This window comes from Palaemon carinicauda, chromosome 2 (assembly GCF_036898095.1).
Source record: "Palaemon carinicauda isolate YSFRI2023 chromosome 2, ASM3689809v2, whole genome shotgun sequence".
NCBI classification, from domain to species: domain Eukaryota; kingdom Metazoa; phylum Arthropoda; class Malacostraca; order Decapoda; family Palaemonidae; genus Palaemon; species Palaemon carinicauda.
The window spans coordinates 135,368,571-135,371,611 of NC_090726.1; positions in this window are offsets into that span (position 1 = coordinate 135,368,571).

The following is a 3,041-nucleotide window of genomic DNA, read 5'->3' on the forward strand; positions in this document are numbered from 1 at the left end:
AATTAAAATGAATGACAATTATATCCTATTTGGCTTGACATGGCGTCATGTAAAAAGAGGAAATTCCTCGTCGCTACTATATTCGTTTCTATTTTCGTACAATACAAGAGAATTTTCTTTTAATTTTGGGGGGAATTGTGCTTAAGAATACAAACAATCCGGAATGAATTTCCTATTACTCTTGTGAAGGCTACGAAGACCTAAATGTCCTCTCCACTTCCTGAAATTAACTGAAACGTTATTTGATGGAACTCGGACCCTTCCGCTTGGTTTCCAGTAGAAAGTGCATTGTTAGCTTTCCTGTGAAGAAGAATCCTTTTGCAATCTTGTAGATATCAATTTCTATGACGGCATATCCCATGACAGAGAAGTTTTATAAACAGTAATTCCTTGTATTTTTTTTTTTTTTTTTATTGTTGTTGCGCATTTATGTGTGCTTGCTTGTATGTAGATTAACAGGGGTGGTGTGGGTTTGCATATGCGTGGATAATTGTCAAGGAAGCTAGTTGTATCACGAAATGCTGAATTGTCCTCCTGAGGAATCAAAATTTTCTTTTTTTGTGGGGGGGGGGGGGTGTGGTTGGGACTTGGCATTGTGTGGTATTTTTTTTTTCAAATAGAAATTTCCTATATAGAATTGTTATGACATTTTTGTGGGAAATTGAATTTCATTTTATTTTATAATGGCCTTTCATTTCCTATGTGCAGTAAATAGGAAACAATTTTTAATATTAAACACGGAAACTGCAGCTTTTTGAATTTCCTGACACGGATTTAGTTAAACTGTGCATTGATTAAATATTGATTACCGTGAGATATTTTAACTAAAAAAAATCAAAGATACGCGTTGGTATTACAGAAAGTTAGCATAAACATGTTGCTTTCATTTGATTTTGCAATAATTTGAGAAATTTTGCAAGATCTATAATAACTTTACCTGTATTTTTAAAGTTATTAAATATATTTATGTTAGATATTCCTAATCTATTTAAATAACATTTAGGGGGTTTATTCCAATTGAATATTTCATAATCTCTTAATCAAATTAAACTACATTGTACCTAAAAGTTACCTAACATGTGGTAAATATAAAAAAGCATCATGATAGACTAACAAGAAAATGAATACTTATGAAATTCATTCTTTTTTTTTTTTAAGAAATAAACTCTCACCAAAACGCCGGATATCCGACAATAAAAGGAAAAGACGGTTTAGGAGAGAGGGAACATCATTGTTGAAATCATCAATTTTTGTGTGAACTTTTTTTTAACGCTATCTTCTGCTAAGAATACACAAACATGCTGCGGGTAATAAAAAGATAATCCCTTCCCCTCTGCTTCCGTCATGGTTGTCCTTTCGTGTGATTTAAGAAACCACTGACGTGTTTTTTTTTTAGGCGTATCGCCATATTACTCCAGCCTTGTCCTCAAATATCCTGCCGTCGGCGTTATCCTTACACAAGAATAATTCCAGTGGCGGGTGTCATACTTCAGGGGTTCTGTATTCGAAAGGTGGAGACAGGTAATTTTGGTCTTGAAAATGTCATGTCTCTCACCGTGCTTACTGTGTGGCTCAGAGCGCACAAGGCGATCCAGTGGACGGTGTTCAACAGTAATGGAAGCCAGGCTGGCTCGAGATGATGATAGGATAACTCGAATATTTAAGGCTATTTTTATTCTCCTCAATCTTCCTGTTCCTCCTGCCTCCCTCCGTCTTTATGTTTTATTTTATCGAGATGTGAATCTTCGTAGATGACACTAATTGGACCTCAAATTCTAGGCTTACTTATGAGGCGCACAATAATGAAAGCATAAATGCACGTATCGAATGACTCTGGTAATAATTGCTCTTATATATTTGTGTATGCTTATGATCATATTAGTATAAATATACATCTTTGAAAAATGTAGTAGTAATAGTCAAAGTGCATTTACTAACAAATTCCTTCTTGATAGGGCAAGAAAGAATTTTATGATTTTTAAGTACAATATTTATTTTGTCTATCTATAGGCTAACTTATTTCATTCGATTTGACAATACCACTAAAACTGTCGATCACGTTGTTCAAAAAGTAGATTTCCCATAATAATATTCCTATATTACTTTAAACTGTTTCCAGTGGTTGGAGACATTGTCTACTTGGGATTAAATATTTTTATTCGAGACATTGATAAATTCGAGCAGGGAAGCTGGAATAGAAATAGGCATTATTTGTAATTATTCAGATTAGTGGTAATTACCATTCTACATCAGTAAGTTTGTTATTCATGCTATGTTCGAAATCAACCTCAAGAAAACTCCATGCATTTTCCCTTCTTGCTCCCTTGCATTTAACTACTTCCAAGAAATTCGGAGCCCAAAAAGCAGATTCACCCAAGAAATAAAGCAACTTCCGCTTATTAGGCGCTGTTCGAAAAAGAGGAACATACAATCAAGAAATGCATAGGCGGAACAAGTGTGAGGAAACATTGACAGCAAAAACTGGAACGAGGCTGGGAGAAGTTTGTTGATGAGAGACGAGCCTCCGTATTAGGACCTGTGGCTTGGGAAAATATCATACATTTATAGCTTCACAATGTTGACTGAAAGTGAATGCTCTTCGTTCGAATTTTGCATCCCATGCAAAATAGCTGATAATATCATAGAGAATCAAATGTTATTCACAGACATTAAACAAAAATAGAGTTTATAAATCGAAAATTATGGGTCCTCCAAATTCTCAAGTAGTTACTCCGGAGTTCTCTGCTTTGATATCATGCAAGGGGGAAACACCGCCGACACTCGCATCGAGGAAACTGAAGAGGAAACCGGAAAATCAGGGTAATACCCGTGCTGGTTTTCAACCTGCAACGCATGGAATATTGAGCAACGTTCTAGTTACCGGGATGCTGATCATATTTTCTTGTCCTGTTATTTACGTCATGAAATTCCCAGGTATTTGTTCCTATGAGTTGCATGACGAAGAGAGTTTTTCTCAGATGTTGAATTATGAGTAAGTTTATGTTTTACACAATGATGATACTAGATACTAATCCAATTAA